The sequence below is a fragment of the Stigmatopora argus genome, chromosome 16 (genome assembly GCF_051989625.1).
Source record: "Stigmatopora argus isolate UIUO_Sarg chromosome 16, RoL_Sarg_1.0, whole genome shotgun sequence".
NCBI classification, from domain to species: domain Eukaryota; kingdom Metazoa; phylum Chordata; class Actinopteri; order Syngnathiformes; family Syngnathidae; genus Stigmatopora; species Stigmatopora argus.
Genome location: NC_135402.1, coordinates 11,500,001 through 11,521,621, shown reverse-complemented (window position 1 = coordinate 11,521,621; position 21,621 = coordinate 11,500,001). Strand labels below are relative to the sequence as shown.

Genomic DNA, 21,621 nt, shown 5'->3' with positions numbered 1-21,621 from the left:
GGTGCATCTTGTGTCAGCAGAAATCTAATTGGTTAAACTGTCTGTGTTGGATCGGTTGGAGCAAAAACCTGCACCCATAGCGGCCCTCAAGGACTGGATTGCCCACCTATACTCTAGCATCTAGTTTACTTCATGTCACATGAACATTATTCCTGCCAAGGCAGTGTAAAAATCTTATCCTGCTGTTCAGATTGAATTATTAATTGTACTCAGCCACTCTCTGTTAAATCCAATGATTTGTTTCCCTTTTCTTAACCCATATGTAACGTAGTCTAGATGCTGGCAAAGCTCAGATTTTTTGTTTGAGTGAAGAGAATATAAATCCAATGACTTTAGTCGTTCAATTCTGGCACTGAATAAACTGTATTACCTATACAATATTCCCAACATTGTAGTTTAGGGTAAGACCTTATCATTAATGAATAACTGACAACCTCGGCCAATTGGTCTCCTTAATAATGATTGCAATGACCCTTATTAAGTGATAATAAATCATACAAATGCTAAGGGGCACAGATTTACTCACATAGAGCGCACTTAAAAGTTCCCCTAAGTGGACGTACTAGTGCCCAATCAGTCCGTGCGCCTTTAGTATGCTCCAAATTCAAGATTCTGTAGATGTTGCTTTATGACGCTGACAGCTTCACTGTCTAGGTACATTGCTTGCTGACGTGCTGTGTGGAAGGGGAATGCGCGTGCGCATATCCTGCTTGAAGCTGGACAATCTTAGCAGTCGACGATAAAGTTTTCGTCTGCTACCGGTGACTGAGACGATCCGAATTAGAGCCGAAATGGGTAAAACGAGATTGGTTTTGCAAAAACCCTACCATATTTTCACCCTAACCCTAAAACGGTCGATGCGCTCAATCGGTTAATACACCAAATTCAAATTTTTGTATGACTGACCGCTTGACTGACATGCTACTTATTGCAATCAACCCAGTGGACGTTCACCCTAAAAGTAGCATATTCCCAGCATTACGGTAAACCCATTCAAAACATCCCAGATGGGTGGCGAGGCAATACCTACGCACATTAGAGCCATACAGAGGAAATGCCTGACGTGAAATGCCAACAGAATGTGAGTGTGAATGGTTGGAAATTGGACTGAAGCCATGGATCGAACACAATATAACAGAGAGGAGAATCAGTGTGGCGAAAGGCTTGGGAGGGATGCATGTTAGATGGTAAACATAGTATAATTCCATACAAAGACAGGCAGGCAGCGTCGCACGAGTTACGTGACGATTTGGAATGGATTGTCGATGCCTGGGCCAATGTGCCGGCGAGCACTGTAGTTTGAGCTTTCGTCAGTCCAGGTCGGTCCATCTATGTGGAGTTTGCGTGTTCTCCCCGGGCCTACGTGGGTTTCCTCCGGGTACTCCGGTTTCCTCCCACATTCCAAAAACATGCATGGTAGGCTGATTGGACACCCTTAATTGCCCCTAGGTATGGGTGTGATTATACATGGTTGTCAGTCTCCTCGTGCCCTGCGATCGGCTGGCCATCAACGTGTCTCTGGCCTGAAGACAGCTGGGATTGGCTCCAGCAGCCCCTGCAACCCTAATGAGGATAAAGCGGTTCATAAAATCAGATGAGATGAGAAGATGCCTGTCAAAATTTCTGCAGTTTTTATTCTTTACTTTTCATTGTGTAAGGAGGGAGTTGTCTTATCATCATTGCACGAGAACAACAAAAATACTTTTTAAAATCACCATATTTCATATTCTCTTTTCTTATAAAGTAAGGTAACAGTTATTTGAAAAAAGAGGGAAGTAATTCTCCCAATTTATTCATTCATTTTCTCTAACGCTTATCCTCACAGAAGGAGCCTATTGCAGCTTTTTTCAGGCACCAGGCAGGGGACACCCTGAATTGCTGGCAAGCCTATTGCAAGGGACAAGGAGAGGGATAATCATTCACACTCACACTCATACCTAGGGGCAATTTAGAGTGTTCAGCCAGCCTACACTGCATGTTTTTGGGATGTGAGAGAAAAACCAGAGGACCCAGAGAAAACCCGCGCAAGCCCAGGGGGAACTTAAAAATTCTACACAGCAAGGTCCAGACCGGCGATTGAACCCACGATCTCACAACTGTGAGCACAACGTGCTAACCACTTGATCACTGGGCTGCCTTCTCCCAATCCATTCATTCATTCATTTTCTGAACCGCTTTATCCTCACTTGGGTCACAGAGGTGCTGGAGCCTATCCCAGCTAACTTTGGGCCAGGGGCAGGAGGAGACAGACAACCATTCAGGCTCACACTCATACCTTCGGGTAAATTAGAGTGTCCAACCAGCCTACCATGCATGTTTTTCTGAATGTGGGACGAAACCGGAGTACCTAAAGAAAACCCACACAGGACCAGGGAGAACATGCAAACTCCACACAGGTGGATTTGAACCCAAGACCCCAGAGTTGTGATGCCGACGTGCTAACCACTCCAGTTGCCGGGCCGCCCCCTCCCAATTCATTCAAACTAAATAACATTACAATGCCACTCTAATTAAACAATTAATCAAAGCAGCGAAATTGAATTCAAAGCTTTCTTCTAATTGGATCATTCAATTTAGGTGATTAATCGTTGTAGCTCTAAAAATGTGAACAGTGTAACTGCGACAACTGATATGGTGTCCTGCTCAGTCGGACAAGAGGCACCGGTATCTGTCTGAGTGCCTCCCTTGTGTTAATGTTTAGATGCTCCACTAAATTGAAGACTCAACATGATTTGCTGAGCTTTCATGATATATTTGACGTCTTGTGGTACATTAAACAGCGGTAGTAAAATTCTGGGGTGTTTGTCCAAGTCCTGCAAATGACGGTTCAATTCATGATGGATGGCCCCATGTGTGCTGAAATTCAGAATACCTCCGCATTAGCATTTCAGGAGCTTTAAATGCTACTTGAAAAATGCTGTCCTCATGTTGCAAAATATTTTACTTACTGTACAAGAAAGGCTTGCAAGCCCTAAAATGACCAACACACAAAGCATGTCTTTCCTTCTGTCTTTGCTTTGTAGTTGTGTTTTTCTGTAATGACAGCAGAATAATTGCGGGGTGGCTCATCAATGGCTTAACAAGTCAATTTTGTGGAAACACATGTAGTGGTTAGAGTCACTCAGTGGTGTCATGTGGAAGCCTTCTCTGCTGGCCTAAATACTTCTCGGACCTGCATTTAAAACTTATAGTAAAAGAATTATAGTACTGTCATCCTTCACCATTTTGCGGCTTCAGTACATCACATTTTTTTATATTTTGTAATCTGAAAATTTCATACGTAGAGGCATTCGTAAGTAGAGGTATGACTGTATTATGGACTAACTGGGGCGACCTGGATGAGAGGTTAGTTCGTCGGCCTGGGATAGGCTCCAGCACCCCCGCCAACGCGAGTGAGGATATAGCGGTTCAGAAAATAAATGAATGCATTAATGAATGGATTAACTTATGTTTGCAGCATGAGCTTGGCTAATGGTGATAGAAACAGTGTAAAACAATTAAAATAGATTTGTTTTCTGAGTGGGTTTTCTAATTATAGCCATAAGCCAATAATAATCGTGTAATGGTTCATTCACCTAAGTTATATGCAGAAGAGATTTAATTCAGATTCAGACGATGCGAAAGTAGAGAAAACAGTCGCAGAGATCACGTATAAACCTAAACAGACAATGCTACTCTGAATTTTCAAAATATCTGACAAGAACAAAAAACACTGTTATAATCACAGCCAGGCTTTGAAACTTTACTCGTTTGTCTTCACATAGCTATAACCTGAGGCATGCCAAAACTTTTATCATCTGCCCTAGAAAAGCTTTACTTTAAAAAAGCCATCAAAATCAGACAAACAGAAAAAAAAAATTTGGGGTCCCAAACAGCTGCAGGCTCTAAAGAACGTCATCTGGTAGGTGAGGAGAAGCCATTGTGACATTGGTGAAGGGTTATCTGACAAAGATGAGTAGCAAGAACAAAAAAAGATTTGGTACATGTGTGCATGAGAGAGCGTGCGCACATTGTACCTGCAGGAAGTGGAACAACAACAAGATATATACTATTTTATTAGAAGAGAAAGAAGCGGAAAGCTTGACTGGAACTACAGCAATAAATGTACTGCCACAAAACAACACCCTCCCAGGGTATTAACTGATTCGCTAACAGCCTTCAAGCACACCTGCCACAGAGCCACATAGTAGGAGAACAAACATCTGACTTCAAGGGTAAAGAACCGAGAGTTAAATCAGATAGAATGAGACGCTGAGGGAGTTTGCTTGTCTTGCGATTGGGCAGAAGCTAGGGAATTGGGGTCAAAGTTAAAACTTGGCATTCTTTTTTTGACTGAAGGAAAGGGGTGTTGTGAGGCAAACCCCAGCTCAATACTATAAATGCTCCGCTTGTCACGATAGGAAATAAGTCAATTAATCGCATGGGAAATTAAAATGAGGTAGGTAAATTTCCCGGCCCACTCTTAATATTACTACCATACTACATAGTGTGCCTATACATAAGAAAAGACTGTAATGTATTAATATATATAAAAATAATTTTTAAAAAAATGTAAATACTTTAAATACTGTACTAACAGAAAATAGTTCTCCAATTGATATAAATCCAAAAAACAGGTTAATGGCAATTTTAGTCCAAGTCCTCCTGCACACTGCAGACCTTGAAGGGCAGCAGCCCCCTTTTGCCGTGGTGACCCTTCTAGTTCATCTTTGAATAGGAATGTCTGGGAAGGTATCCTCCTCCAATAAAAGGTCAGTCTCATCCATGTTAAAAACTTGCTCCAGGAGATAACCATTGTCTTCAATTATGTAAACTCTTCCTTGACGTACCGTTTCGCTACCTCTTGGTCTGGCGAGGCGGCTTAACCATACAACGAATGATTTTGTAGACCATGACTCTTCTTAAAGTTTTCAAACCAGCCCTTGCTTGCAATAAAACCATGAGACTCACTAGCGGCACTGGTTATCTTCATTGTCTTCGTCAGGAGCTAGGCTATCCAGGGCTATCTTCTCCCTACAGTCCAAGATCCACACCGATTGGGCATTCTCCATCTTAACGATTACTTTAGTTTATTCATTACGCCTCGCTTGTTGTCCATGGAAAAAGATATCGTTGCCATTTTCCAAATGTTGGTTTCTTCTTTCATGATGTAACGCACAGTAGATTCATTTATATGCCGTAATGACATGGATTATGCACATACTATTTCGTTTTTTTCTTGGGCTCGTTGGATGCCTTAGATCATGCGGGACGCTTAGGAGGCATTTTCAACGCAGATTCAAAGTGCTGGAACATGCTCGGCAGGGTCTTGAAATTTTCCTTCTTTGTCTGCGCTGAGTGCCACCCATTTCAGCGCCATTGTTCATCTTCTGACTTCTGCTTGCAAGTGTCAATATATTTCGGCGGCCCCTATCCGTGGCGTCGGCCCGGGCTTTGGCGGCCCGCGACGTCGGCTGGAGCTTCGGCGGCCCGTGCCCGCGGCCAGAGCTTTGGCGGCCCGTGCCCGCGGCGTCGGCCGGGGATTTTGGGGCCCGTGCCCGAGGCGGCGGCCGGAGCTTCGGCGACAAGGCAGGAAGAAGTTTTTAGGAAGAGGATGCCTGACATTTTTATTCAAAAACGAACTGAAAATGCCAGGATTCACATGTGGGGATGCTGCTAGCTGGCTTCATGGAAAAGCCAGCCTTAATCAACAAGTTCAACCATCCTCCTGTTTTAATAAACAAGAACAAAGCCTGTTTTGACATATGTTTATAACAGACAATAGTGTTTTGAAGTTGTTTTGTTACCTGACAATGGCCCCATGGCCACAAGAACGCAGTTTCTGCGTGTGATGACAAGTAGGCTTTTGTGTTGTGATAATGACGACAGGGCCTATGTCCGATTATTATTAAGAAGACAAAGTAACTATTTTCACTGAGTAGAGTATTTGAAGTTGTTACATTTTTAAATATATATACATTATATATAGATATGAATACATTACAGTCTTTTGACATGCTTATAGCTTTAATATTTAATATACACTTTTTGATAATGGTACTTTGCATATATATATATACATTTTAACACTTTTTCTGTTAACCCATAATTAAGTCATAAAAGAACCAAACTTCATGAATGTTTTTTTGTGACAAAGTATCTGTTCCAATCACTCTATGAGTTGTAGAAATAACTGGAAACTCAAGAGAGCCATGACATTATGTTCTTCACAAGTGTATGTAAACTTTTGACCACAACTGTATATGTGTGTATGTATATGTATATATATATATATATATATATATATATATATATATATATATATATATATATATATATATATATATATATATATATATATATATATACACACACATACATATATATACATATATATATATAATATATATTTAAATCATGGGGGATATGTAAAGTGGATAGTAGGTGTGTTTCAGAAACATTTGATCTTTTGATGACCTACTTGGCTAGTCTGCCAAGTTCTTTCCACTGATTACCTCCAATTGACCATTTCAATTTGGGGAAAATCTTCTAAATTCTCAGAAGTCAGTAAATACAATCATCATGTGACTGAAAATCTCGCACAAAAAATTAATTTCCTGGGTATCGTAATCGGGTGAAGGATCTCAATTCTGTTTTCCCCAGTCAAAAAGAGTACAAAGCTGATGGTTTTGAAGTCGTTCATTACTACATGCCAGTTAAGGCGTACCGTGTATTAAAATATAAAAAAAGCCTTTCATCTCTCAAAGATCTGCAATCTTAATGTTAATATACAATGGAAAACAGTATTCATGCACGGACAAAAATCATGTTGAGATATTCACCTTGACACCAACAGATTGGCCCTTGATCATCAACTTAAATAATCCCTCTGTCCCTTCCAAACACCATTCATCATTGTGCACAAAATAAATTGAAAATAAAAACGCATAAACTTCAGCTTTTGCTGACAGCCGGTCGTTTGGGAGTCCCCTGATGTATGATTTTTATTTTATTTTTTTAATCATTATTTTGCCCCCCCATTGCACAATCTGAGTTACATCAATCTAGATGAAGTTTGAATTGTAAATCTAGCCAAGTCCAGTTTAAGCAAATCCTAATAAAGTACATTGGCATTATCGAAAAATGTTGGTTAGTTAGCCGATGTCATGGTCTCATCTGATCTCATCTCATTTTCTGAACCGCTTTATCCTCATTAGGGGGTGCTGGAGCCTATCCCAGCTGACTTCGGGCGAGAGGCGGGGGCCACCCTGAATCGGTGGCCAGGCGTTTGCAGGGTAGATTAAATACATAAAATAATTAAATTAGGCACACCCAAATAAAAGTTGTCAGTAGCAGTTCATATTCCCTGCGGGCTACATTATGCCAACAAGAGCATAGAGAATAAAGAGCTGACAATCAGCTAAGTTATTACACAAAATGCCAGGTATTAATATTGACTGATACTATAACACTTGATTATATTTAAGCCATACAATAGAGCACGTGTGGTAAATGTTAGTTAATATAAAATATAGTATACATTTCTATATTGAGTAGTGTAAATCGCTGAGTAGTGACTTGAGAATATCTCTTCCGTTCATTTTAGCTGAAGATCACATGCTCACCAAAGAGAGTTTTACCAGGAATCAGATAAAATCGATCAGGTTTTTAAACCATATTGATCTATTCTTTAAGTATTAACTGATTGGCTGCCATTGAAGGTGATAGTTGGTGATAGGTGAAGGTTTTACCAGGAATCAGATAAAATCGATCAGGTTTCTAAACCATAATTAATCTATTCTTTAAGTATTAACTGATTGGCTGCCATTGAAGGTGATAGACGTCCAATCCATTTGGAATGGGAGCGTGTGTGGAAATAGCTTGGGAAGAAAATGTTTCTATGTGGGAGCATCACAGTCTTTAAATAACTAGCGATATCCCAGGTCCATTGTCGTCTGTCTCTTTATGTGCCCGACAGCTGACTGGCGACTAGTCTATGTTGTAGTCTGCCTTTCGCCCAAAATCAGGGATAGGCTCCGGCAATCCACACAACACTTACGAAAAGATGAATGAATGAATAAATCCCAGATCCGATCACATGTTCATGCCTACACACGGGTTGGAATCGGGTAAAAAAGATTACATTTTTAAAATGTATGGATTCTTTTATGTATTATGTCTTTGACTGTCATTGATGGTGATCTATCAAATGATCAATGCCAACCTCCCAGTAAAATTAAACTGGACTTCTCTCGACGCCAATGGCAGTGAAACATGAGCACTCACATGCCAGCCTTTACTATTGAAATTGATTTAACTGCCTACAACTGTGAATGCCTGTGAAAAAGTTAAGGGCTACAAAAAATAAATAATTGGATATTCATTTTTGCATCTGTAGTCGTCAGCAATTGGCAAGCAAGGGGTTTGGTAACAGATTTATTTTGCTCTGTTAAGGAAGTTCGTTTGGTGAAGACTTCTGGCTGGGAATAGAGAGCGGCACTAAAACAGAAAGGAATTGTTTTCAATGGCCGTTTAACTACGCAGCATTGTCAAGCCATTTGGGGAAAAAAGACAACAACAACATTAATGTGGGATCAAAAAGTAAAAACACACCTACATCCGGGATAATGCCACTGGTTCAGGTGACATTAACATTTTCAGCAGATTGCCTTAAGGCTTGAGGTCAGGTTAGGTAAGTACCTCCAATTCCATTTGTTTTTTTATAACTACGCCAAATTCAAAGCCCAAATTTCCAGGTTACGAAAGCTTTTTATATGCAAATGAGTGCCTCGAGATAAGAAAGATATCCATCCAAGTTACGAAAACCCCCCAAAAATACATGCATTCCTTGCCCGTTATTTTATTTTGAAAATTTTGTCGCGGATGCATTGATTCTCGCTATAGAACCTCACTCCACCATATACTGCGCTCTCATTGGCGGTCTCACAACAACCCTCCATTTAGTTTGACTCATTCTCTGATTAAACTTATTCATGCTTGGGGTAGCTGTAGGCGAGTACAGGCCATCGCAAGGCACAAGGAGACGGACAATGCACATGAAATGCACATTCACACCCATACCTAGGGGCAAATTTAGAGTGACCCATCAACCTACCATGTATGTTTTTGGAATGTGGGAGGAAACCCACACAGGCCCAGGGAGGACATGCAAACTCCACACAGGTGGACTAACCTGGATTGGAACCCAGGACCCCAGAGCTGAGAGGCTGTCGCGCTAACCATTCACTCCACCGGGCCACCCAATATGAAATATAATGTTTTTTTCTTCTTCTGTTGTGCAATGAAGATAAGACAACTCCATCCTTACACTATGGAAAGTAAAGAATAAAAACCTGGAGAAATTTTGACAGGAATCTTTATTTTTATAAATTTGCCTTCAAACCAAAAGCTTCTGTGCAAAAAGACATCACCTTTGGCAAGCAGACTATTTTCAGCCTCACAAAAAGAAACTGAGTAAATTTATCTCACATATGGCCATTTACAAAAAAAAATTAAAAAAGGTGGTTGAACTTAACCCATTTTAACCCAAGATGAGTTTTGGTTTTAGTTTTAGATATAGGGCCACATTTTCAGAACATTTACATGAAATGGGAAAGCATCTTAATATCAAGTAAGAAAAATATTACAGGCTGACCTCAAAAGAGTTTGAGTTTGATTTATTTAATCAGGGACAGCACATATTAATGAACATATTTAAGTTAATGAACATATATATATATACATTGGGTGGGGCAAATAAGTATTTAGTAAACCACCAATTGTGCAAGTTCTCCAACTTGAGAAGATTAGAGAGGCCTATAATTGTCAACATGGGTAAACCTCAACCATGAGAGACAGAATGTGGACAAAAAAAAAAACTGAAAATCACATTATTTCCAAATTAGAGTAGAAAATATGTATTTGGTCACCTACAAACAAGCAAGATTTCTGGCTGTCTAATGAGGTCTAACGAGGTCTCCATCTCGCATCTGTTTTAACTCATTATCTGTATAAAAGACTCCTGTCCACAACATCAGTCTCTGACACTCCAAACTCCACTATGGCCAAAACCAAAGAGCTGTCGAAGGACACTAGAGACAAAATTGTAGACCAGCACCAGGTTGCGAAGACTGAATCTGCAATAGGTAAAACGCTTGGTGTAAAGAAATCAACTGTGGAGCAATTATTAGAAAATGGAAGACATACAAGACCACTGATCATCTCCCTTGATCTGGGGCTCCATTCAAGATCTCACCCCGTAGCGTCAAAATTATAACAAGAACGGTGAGCAAAAATCCCAGAACCATACGGGGGGACCTAGTGAATGACCTACAAAGAGCTGGGACCACAGTAACAAAGGCTACTATCAGTAACACAATGCGCCGCCAGGGACTCAAATCCTGCACTGCCAGACGTGTCCCTCTCCTGAAGCCAGTACACATCCAGGCCAATCTGCGATTCGCTCGAGAGCATTTGGATGCTCCAGAAGAGGACTGGAATAATATGTTATGGTCAGATGAAACCAAAATAAAACTATTTGGTAGAAACACAGGTTCTCGTGTTTGGAGGAGAAATAATACTGAATTGCATCCAAAGAACACCATATACCCACTGTGAAGCATGGGGGTGGAAACATCATGCTTTGGGCTGTTTTTCGGCAAAGGGACCAGGACGACTGATCTGTGTAAAGGAAAGAATGAATGGAGCCATGTATCGAGAGATTTTGAGTGAAAATCTCCTTCCATCAGCAAGGACATTGAAGATGAGACGTGGCCTGGGTCTTTCAGCATGACAATGATCCATAACACACAGCCAGGGCAACAAAGGAGTGGCTTCATTAGAAGTATTTCAAGGTCCTGGAGTGGCCTACCCAGTCTCCAGATCCCAACCCCATAGAGAATCTGTGGAGAGAGTTAAAAGTCTGTTGCCCAACGACAGCCCCAAAACATCCTTGCTCTAAAGGAGATCTGCATGGAAGAATGGGCAAAAAAACACTACAGTGTGAAAAGCTCGTGAAGTTACAGAAAATGTTTGGCCTCCGTTATTGCAACAAAGGGTACATAACAAAGTTTTGAGATTAACTTTTGGTATTGACCAAATACTTATTTTCCACCATGATTTGCAAAGAAATCCTTAAAAAAATCAAACAATGTGATTTTCTGTTTTTTTCCCCACATTCTGTCTCTCATGGTTGAGGTTTACCCATGTTGACAATTACAGAACTCTCTAATCATTTCAAGAAGGATAACTTGCACAATTGGTGGTTGACTAAATACTTATTTGCCCCACTGTATGTAAATATGTAAGATTGTAGCCAAAGGCTAATTTACATCTTTAGTCCCTTGTGTAGGTTGAGTGGGTTAAAGACATTTTCAATAAGGCTGCTCTGTATGGTCGATATTTACATGACCTGAATGTTCTTCATGACACAATAAACGACTATAGGGCTTTGACTTATAGGTTCTTCCATACACTGGGCATGCAGATGAGCCCTAAAATCTTGACAATGTCCTCTAACGTCTATACATTTATTTTCTGTAAAAAGATACACCTATGTTCTTTTAAACATAATTGTACAGGTGACTTTCACATGTAATTAATTAAAGGTATGGGTCCTAGTGCCTAGTTTTAAAACTGTATAAGTCCTGTATATGTAAGTAGTTGACTTGCCGAGGCATAAAATCAACTCATTTTTTGAACAGCTCAGATGAGTTCATTCAGTTTCAGAATCTGGTAATAAGCTTTCATCACTAGTTGTAAGTGAAATGAGAAAAGTTGGTAAAGTAATAATAATAAATAAATACAATTGTGCTTCTGTCTTGTTTCTTTTGCCGTCGGCTTCCATTTCCTGTCTGTCTTTAGCCATCATTGCATCTACCTTCACTTTTATTTTTCCTCGTCGAAGCCGACTCCCCCCAGGCCGTGAGAAAATAAAAAGAGCCACCAACGCATTAAAGTAATAGAGTAAAATTGGGAACAACAGAAAAAATAGGCAACTGATTTTGAAAAACTATATATAGCCTAAAACACACAACATAAGTTGTATATAAGTCAAGTTCAAGTAAAAGTCGCAGGCCCCGCCACACCATGACAAAAATGCAACTTAAAAATATGGTACCTCTTGAGCAAAAAGCCTTGGTTCATTTACACTAAAACTATTGTCATTAAGAAACAAACACCAAAAGTCTCCCAATTGTTTATTGACAACGTACCTTATTTTCTCTTATACAAGCCGTATTTGTAACAAAAAAAAATTATGACTGAATCAAGGGTACGGCTTATATGCGCGTAAGACTTACAGTGTTGCTAGACTCTTTTTCACCAGTAGATGTCAGCAAATTATCATTTACTATTTGTTGGTTATTTTCTGTTTTGCAATAAGAAAACAACCATTACTGGATGAATGACTAACTTGTGGTATTGACCCTAATAATGTGCTTTTGATTCTTACAGTATTTCAGAAATACCAGGTGTGATGGTTTTTCTTAAGATTTTCCCTTCAAAGTAATACATCTGCACTCCCTATTAAAACCATGAATATGGAGGTGAACATTGAGAATCATACGCGAGAAATTTTTGAAGGGAACTACACAGTCACCTCTAGAGCCAGCCCTTGTTCATGTGTTGGATTTTTTTGTACATAATCTTGCAAGGGAGGAGGAGCTATGTGATGGAAGATTTTGTACACTCAGGTGGCATCTGCATGTTTACCTGTCAATGGTGTTTGTCTCCTAGCGCCCTCCGATTGGCTGGCAACCAATAGATTGTGTCCCATGTCTACTGCCTGTAGTTTGTTAGCATAGGTTCCAGCACTCCTGTGACCCTTGTGAGTATAAGCGGTTCAGGTAGTGAATGAATGAATGAATGAATAAGATTTTAGCTTTCCCCTGGGGGTGGTAATTTGAATTAACAGCAGGCTCGCATTGACGGGTATTGCCTTCGCTTTTACTTTCGCTGTAGTTGCTTTGTCAGCTAAATAATTCTAATCTGAATTCTATCCCACATTTGCTATAAGCCTGATTACGATCCAATGAGTCAAATATGTCTTATTTTCTCTTCACACTTCCATAACCCATCTAAATTTGAAAACAATTAAATGGGGAAAAATCTCATCCGTCATTCATGGCAAAACTAGATTAAATTACATGAACAAATCAGTCGCAGGCTAATCAAATGTATATAAATTAGTCTGCTTCACTGCTCAGTGCTCAATGTGAAACTGTGGAGAAAACACTGTTTCAAACCTACCTATGTCCTCACAAAGAAATTATTTGTAGAAGTGAAATAATAGTTTGCCAGATGTTGCAAAGAGTTCTTACAGAACTGACCTATTTTATTTGAAAGAAGTGTTATCAGCATTTTTTGATTGTATGGCTGCCCCTTCTCCATTCTTTTTGGGTCGAATTTCCATCCATTGCGTTTTTCGTTCATAATCGTGCTTTTAGGGTAAGAGCCCTCATTTAACATGCCCCAAAAATACAGCTTTACTGAAAAGGCACCGATTCCATTTCGACAAATAATGAGCAAACTCCAAACAGACAAAGTGTGACACATGTCTTATTGTTTTCCCTCTGACACCCAACAGCTTATGTTTTGTTTTTAGGACAATAATTATCCAAAAAAAACGTTGGTATGTAACATTAACAAGTGCCTATTTAGCTTGATTTCCCCTTTTTAGTATTTTATTTATTATTACTATTCTCATCTCAAATGTCAAAGGTGCAGTAAAGCTTCGGTCCTTTGCAGATAGCAGATCATGTCTCTCACTTGTTAGATATGTATTTTTGTCTAAAATGATTAAGGATTTGTTCCTAATTAGTGATGAAGTCACTTTTTCTCCCAGTGTACTACAATGACCCTTTTTAATTCATTTAGTAAAATCATTTGTATGGTGGACTTCACAACTAAAATAAATTCGAAGGGTAAAGATTTAATTATTGATTTGTGATTTCCATTCCTCAATTAATATGAGAATGCAGTTTTACAATAAGATCTAGGTCTGGTGTTACAAGAGACACGCCTTGAGTTTTCCCTTCATTGCTAGATTAACTTCCAGGATTTCTTCAAATAAAAGAGTTTTCTTTGTTTGGTGGATTGTAAGAAGCGAGAGTTTGTTTTCAGGACAATTGTGGTTGCTTCACCACAACAACATACTGGCAAATAATGCCTTGACCAACCAACAAACTTCAGGGTAAGAACATAGCAGTGTCTGGCATACCTCACGCTACAATATTTGAGCAAAAATTGACCAGATCCAAGTTCTCTTGGGCCGAAAATAATCTGCTTGCCCCTAATATGTGTCCTCTGGTGCATTTCTGTTTCAAGGTCAACACGTTAGACGGAATTGGGACAGACGGGCTAAAAGTGTCCTAATGAGATTTTACTGAGAATGAAAAATCAGATGTGCAGGGAATACGGAAATCTGTGAGTTATCTGTTTTGTATACTGAGATGAACCTTTAAATGTATAAAATAAAACAAGTCTGTATTCAACACTTTTAGGCTGGAGCTTTTTCTCCCTCTTCATTTTACATATAGCATTTTTACTTGACCATTTGTTATTTCAGCACACCAATCCCTCCTTGGTACTTCTCCTGGAGTTTCAACGCATCCAATTTTCTTGCTGAGCCGTTCTCTATCCTCAGGCCTTTGGGTGTAATCAGACAGACCATGATGGTCTGGTGGATGCTATAAAAAAGACTCCTACGCAAAGAGCCGTAGGTAGAATCATTGGAACTGGTAAAGAATAAAATAAAAACAATATTTTATGTACTTTTTATGTATATATGCTGTATGCACAACATTTCAAGGTGAAGACATCAGTGGAACGCAGGCTGGTCAAAATCCAGTTTAGAAAAAGTAAATTATTCCCCTGCTGTACCATTCGGAAACAACTAAATTATTAAAGACTATCTTCGATTTTGCACACTTCCTACTACAATTGAAACATTGCTGGCTGAGTGACGGAGGACTACAATTACGTGATAAAAATACAGACTAAAATGGCGCAGATTACAATATTTTGACACTGCAAATCTTAATGCGAAGGTCACTTGAGAAAATCAATACTATCTTTATTTTTCCCCAACTGTTGTGTTTACATATATTTATATTGACTGATCTCTGCGATCAGCTGGCCACCGATTCAGGGCGTCCCCCGCCTTTGGCCCGGAGTCACCTTGGGATAGGCTCCAGCACCCCCAATGAGGATAAAGCGGTTCAGAAAATGAGATGAGATTGACAGATCTACCCTTCAATGTGTTAAAAGTAAGAATGATCAGAGTTTGAGATAATATGGGCAAGTGTGAATTAATATATTTCCAACAGTAAAACCTAATAGTTATACTCAACTAACTAACCTTGTAAAGAATAGTATTTTATTAATTGCATAAAATAAGATTTAATTGTAAGGAGTAGCATTTTGTAATTTAAAAAAAAAAACATATTAAGGAAATTTATTCATGCATTTTTTTCAAGTCAACCATAAAAATCAGAATTTATAGTGCATGAAACTGAAGTTATAATTGGATTCACAAAAACTTAATTGTAAGTTATTTTAAATTAACTCATCATATGGCATTGACGGCAAAAGTTCGCGACCACTGTGCACAAGGGTTCTATTTTGTTATTTACATATTGTATGGCTTGTATTTGTTGGATTGTACATAATGTTCCGAATCCCACAGAATGCTGTAGATTTTTGCCCGAGCAGGATAAATCATTTATTCTTTTTCTGTACCGCTTATCCAGACAAGGGTCGTGGGGGGTGCTGGAGCCTAAGCCAGCCAAGTATGGGCCACAGGCAGGGACACCCTGAATTGGTGGCCAGCCAATTGCAGGGCACAGGCATATGGACAACCATTCACAATCACATTCATACCTAGGGGCAATTTAGAGTGTTCAACCAGCCTACCACGCATCTTTTTGAGATGTGGCAGGAAACTGGAGTATCCAGAGACCATTGGAAGCCCGGGCAGAACATGAAAAAATCCCCACAGGAATGTCTCGACTTGAGGTTGAACCCTCATTCTCAGAACTGTGGGGCCGAAATGCTTTCAATCCATCAGGCCGCTCAATAAAAGTACCGTATTTTCTCGCAAAATGACCGCCTCCATGTATAAGCCGTACTTTTAAAATTGCCTTAAGATCGTTGACTTTTACAATTTCTTCCGTATAAGACGCCCCCGATTCTCAAGTTTCACCTCCATTTTCATGGTTTGAATAGGGAGAACAAATGTGTTACTTTGAAGGGAAAATCTTGAGAAAAATCATTGCACGTGGTATTTCTGAGATACTTTATGAATCGAAAGGATCGTCTGATGGATTACACATTCTGAAAGGCTGTTGCCTGCACATGGACAAATTCAAAAAGGAAGACGTGAGCAGTACAACCAGGAAGTGTGTCCGAGTCTCTGGATGCAATAACAGCATGAGATACACATTACGCAGGTATCAAGGCTGATATTATAATGATCGACAGCAAGACCTTCGATGAGCCTTAACAACTATTGGGATGTGCCGACATGGTAAATAAACAGTATGAACACATGTATAAAGGCTACTCGCGTCTGGCCAGACAGAGCACTTTAATTACCGGTAAAAGGTAAGATGGTGGCGCCTTGAGCGAGCAATGGAAGGTACAAGTAAGTGAGTTTTTTTCACGTTTTATGCAAGACGTTTTTTCTTCTTCTTGAATTTCATTCATAGACGTCAAAATACATTTTGTATTATCCGTTTATCTTTTCTCAATTTTGAAATATCGGCCAAATTGTCTTGCGTTATGGCGTTTCGTCTTTGTCACCTTGCAGTTTCGTGCATGTCAAGCCGAATATGTGCACATATAAGCCGTACCCTTGATTCAGTCATCATTTTTTGTTACAAATATGGCTCATATGCGAGAAAATATGGTAATGTATTTTGTATTCACATTAATTACTTTTTTGAAAGTAAAATCTTTGGGACAAAGGATTCATTCATTCATTCATATTAGAATGATCGACAGATTGGGTGCTGGAGCCCATCCCAGCTGACTTCGTCACTATACCGGGCACAAGGAGACAATGCTCACATTCATACCAAGGGGCAATTTAGAGTGTTCAACCGGCCTACCCTGCATGTCTTTTGGATGGGGGAGGCGGCGGTGCTGGAGCCTACCTCAGCCATCTATGGGCACCAGGCAAATGACACCCTGAATTGGTGACTCATGCTCACACTCATACCAAGGGGCAATTTATACAACCAGTCTGCCATGCATTTTTGGGATGCGGGAGGAAACCGGGATACACGGAGAAAACCCCCACAAGCCCGGGGAGAACATGCAAACTCCCCACAGTGAGGACTGACCTGTGATCGAACCTTCAACCCCAGAACTGTTAGGCTAATCACTAGTCCAATGGGCCGGTTGCCAACATTAACAAGTATTTGACTATTTTTACATCTTCTAAAATGGCTGTGCACATGATATCCGAGAACTCGTTTAATCGAAGGAATTGATGCATATATTAATTGATTACTTAAAAGACTGCAGCCCTAATATATATATATATATATATATATATATATATATATATATATATATATATATTATATATATATATATATATATATATATATATATATATATATATATATATATATATATATATATATATATATATATATATATATATAAATATACAGTGTTTAAATATTTTTCCCTAAAGGGGCTGCATATAATTTCATCTCACTCTTGAAGTGGTTGTCATTTTTGCGTGTCCATAATAAACCTCTGCTTTTTTAGGTCTACAGATCCTTTGGGAAGCTCATCAGTTACTGTACACTTCAGCGAGAGAGAGTGGGGGTGTCCTTTAGGCGAAAATAACCCGATGAGCACAAAGCAAAAGCGTATTGTGTTTTAGATGTTATGACTCAAGTGCTGAAACTGCACATCGACGCAGTGCAATGACACAGTATATCATAGTGGAATAGGAACAAAGCAATAATACCACTGATGTGTGCTGTGAAGTGTGTGGCGCGTGGTTATTATGGACACAGCGTGGGTGCGCAAACATTAAAGGAGTAATCCAAGCAAAGGAATTATTTTAGCAAAAGATCAATAAATGATTTAGAGATTAAATGCTTCTCATATTAAGTTGATAGGCTGGCATGACACCGATGCACGGCCACTGTCCTTTTATCAAATAATGCGAATTTACGGCAATGTACGTACGGTTCTTCCTTACGGTTCACAGTGACAACATTTAATTAACTCATCAACATCCACACCATTTTGGTTGACACTGTTACATTGAATTCATTCATTTTCCGAACCACTTAACCTCACAAGGGTCGCGGGGGGTGCTAGAGCATATTCCAGCTAACTACGGGCACCAGGCAGGGGACACCCTGCCAATCGCAGGGCATCCCTATTAGTAATGAACTGAAATTACATTTTCGCCAGCACATTCTGGGAAATGTGGTTACCGAGCTGTGAGAAGAACAACTGACGAAAACTCAGGCTCAAGCACGACACTGGAACCTGTACAGTTGAAGGATTCACATTCATACGAATCCCCAAATTTGACCAAAAAGTTGTCCATAATCGTGGACCTGAATGAGTCCCGTCATCATGGCTTGAATTTAAATCCATCTCGCAAGATGTACGGTATTTTTCAGACAATAAGTTGCACCTGTGTACAAGTTGTACTAGACAAACAATGTACAATGAAAGGGAAAAACACTTGGAGTATAAAAGTAGATTTTTAACTGATGAGAAACCAAGAATAAACATTATATACATTAAAGTAATTGGTAACATTAAAAGATTTTTGGCTAACTATAGCTTTGCGCCCGAAGTCAGCTGCGATAGGCTCCAGCAACCCTGTGAGGATAAGCGGTTCAGAAAATGAAGACACGGAAGGGATTGCTTTTTTTAAATATTTAATGCCTTTTGAATACCTGTGGACAAACAACAGCCTTCTTGAAATTGTCCTTAACCCATTTTAGCCCACTCTCCTCTCCTCATTTGAGGGCAGCCTGTATATTTCTTTGCTCACTTGATATCAAGGAGTTTCCTCATTTTATGCAAATGTTACGAAAACATTGCAAATATCTCTTTTTAACTTGGGATAAAATTTTCAGTTCAATCAACTTTTTTAATGTTTTTTTAATGCCCACATGAGGTAAATTTACATTGTTTCTTTTTGTAAGGCTGAAAATAGTCTGCTTGCCATTGGTGATGAAGTCTTCAGTTAATTATATATTAAATATTAATTAATTTTATTTATTTCATATTGCACATCAACTTTTGGTTTGAAGGCAAATTTATAAAAATAAAGATGCTTGTCAAAATTTGTTTTATTATTCATTGCTTTTCATAGTGAAAAGATTTTAAAATTATCACATATTTTATTATTCTTTTTTAAAGGAAAAGTAGTTACTTTCATAATTGAATTACGAGGAAAATAATTGATTTATCCTCTCTGAGAAGTTTGAAGTTTCAGATTTGAAAGACAAATTATGTGATAGTTTATCGTGATAATGTGGATAGGCTGATTTTTTTTTAAATTATCAAGATAACAATTTTTGCCGTATCAACCAGGCCTAGGTGGAATAATATCCTATTGAGTAAAACACTTCAAACATAATTTGCAACCTTGGCCAAACTATTAAAAAAACGGACATATAGAATAGTCCAGAAAATACAGTAAATTGGTCTCTGTCTTACGGAAATTGGGCCATTTTTTTTTGCATGGATAGGGGTGTATTTTTGTTTTAATATGGCTTCTGTAGGAGGACAAAAATTACCCAGACATTTTTGTTTTTTACAATGCAATAAGAATCTGTAGAATGTTGAATTTCAACATTTCCGTCAGCAAAAATTTGCATCATAGCCTGCAACACACATTTCTATCAGCAAGGTGGATGCTAGGCAGGTGCCTGTTGTAAACAAATCGGCAACAGTGTAATGGACCATGCATCCCAAGGGAAAAAGAGAAAAATAACGGAGAAAAACAGAAGATTCAACGTTTCTTGGACCGATTCCTTTGCATTCATTGCCAATGACGAAGGATTCCCTGAATGTTCGTTTTGTGGCGATCATTTGTTAAATAACAAAAGAGTAATATGGAAAGACATTTCCAGGTAAGGTTTTCTACATTTGCAGTCAAGTACCCAGTTGGGAAAGAGAATGTGAATGCATTACTTCTTGAGGAATCAGATGAGCACAAACATGAATTTAAGTGGATTGCATCTCCAAACTGTAAGTTTAGTTGCAAACTGGGATATAATAACGCGTGCTTAACTGTTCACAGATGGCGAAGGTGCATATTTATTTTTGTTGTGGTTTTGTCAAATCCTCAAAATAAAATTGAAAACTAAAATCTGATTTCTTTATTGCATTTATCTCATTTCATCAAAGCAATAAAACATAATTCCTAAATATTGTAATGAAGATAAACTTGAGGCGGCATCGTACAACAGAGCGGTCAAGCTGTATGTCGTTCTCAACAGAATGTACTGCAGGAAAAATAAACATTTAATCATGAATGATGTATTTGTAGCCATCTTAGTCATTTTAATAGTAGGCTAATATAGCTACATACAGCCTTTGTTGGCTTCATTATCAGGCATTTTATCTGGAATGAGTACCGTATTTTCTTGCATATAAGTCGCATTTGTAACAAAAAAAATGATGACTGAATCAAGGGTACGTCTTATATGCGCACAAGACTTTACAGCATTGCTACACTCTTTTTCACCAGTAGATGTCAGCAAATTAACATTTACTATTTGTTGGTTATTTTCTGTTTTGCAGTAAGAAAACAACCACTACTGGATGAATTACTAACTTCCTTATGATATTGACCCTAATAATGTGCATTTGATTCATACAGTCACTCAGAAATACCATGTGCGATGATTTTCCCTTCAAAGTAACACATTTGTACTCGCTATTAAAATCATGAATATGGAGGTGAAAATTGTGAATCTGGGGGCGGCTTATACACCAGAAATTGTAAAATTGAACAATTTTAATGCAATTTTAAGAGTGCATCTTATATGCCAGAAAATACAGTAAATTAAGACATTCTTGTTTTTGTAATGCAGAAGTGGTCTTAAGTGTTCTATTCTTTATTCCAAGCCTTGCATCAGTAGTCGGGAACCTTTTTGACGAAAAGAGCTACAAACAATTCATATTTTCCAATGTTATTCCTTGGGAGCCATACTACGAATGTAAAAGTCAAAATACATACATGTAAACGAGTGCTGTTTCAATTTTTTTAGTAATTTCACCACTTTTAAATTGGAAAAAAATGAATATTTTTTAAAAGATTCTTATGCTGTTGCTAATCAATGAGAGGATGCATTCCAGAAGAGTCTACTATAAAAAAATGAAGATTAAAGCAGTTCTAGAAGTAATATCTCAGTTCTGTCACCAGCAATTTCCATATTTTAGCTCACAGGTTAGCAAAGAGCCAGATGCACCCATCAAAAGAGCCACATGTGGCTCCCGAGCCATAGGTTCCATACCCCTGACTTGCATGATACTTATGTATTTAGCAGTTTCGAAGACTTAATATAATTTAATGTAGCGGATCAGTCATCCAATTGACGTTTAGCCTCCCCAGCAGTCAAATGAGAAGCACCCTTTTTCAATTTGCAT

General features: G+C 38.7%; 1 protein-coding gene across 1 annotated transcript in view; it reads right to left on the bottom strand.

Moving 5' to 3' along the window:
* mmp17a (matrix metallopeptidase 17a) overlaps positions 1-21,621 on the bottom strand; it is an 86,899-nt gene that overhangs the window by 64,379 nt on the left and 899 nt on the right. The window lies entirely within an intron of this gene.